This window comes from Sinocyclocheilus anshuiensis, unplaced genomic scaffold, assembly GCF_001515605.1.
Source record: "Sinocyclocheilus anshuiensis isolate Anshui unplaced genomic scaffold, SAMN03320099.WGS_v1.1 scaffold914, whole genome shotgun sequence".
Lineage (NCBI taxonomy): Eukaryota > Metazoa > Chordata > Actinopteri > Cypriniformes > Cyprinidae > Sinocyclocheilus > Sinocyclocheilus anshuiensis.
This window is the reverse complement of record NW_015539870.1, coordinates 2,164,395-2,164,669: the sequence shown is the minus strand read 5'-3', so window position 1 is coordinate 2,164,669 and position 275 is coordinate 2,164,395.

Genomic DNA, 275 nt, shown 5'->3' with positions numbered 1-275 from the left:
ATAGGCTATAAATAATTTAAATGTAGAAAATATGGTAGGCCTATATAAGGTATGTAAAAAAAAAAAAAGTGAAACTCCACCTATGGAGAAAGACAATCCTGACACAGAATATCATTTTGACAACTTGATTTCTCTGGTTTTTCTGGTTCGCTGCTTCATTGTATATATTAGACTATACAAATTCAAGTCAAGTCAAGTCAAGTCTGCTTTATTGTCAATTCTTCCACATGTACAGCACATACACACAGAGAATTGAAATTGCGTTACTCTCAGAC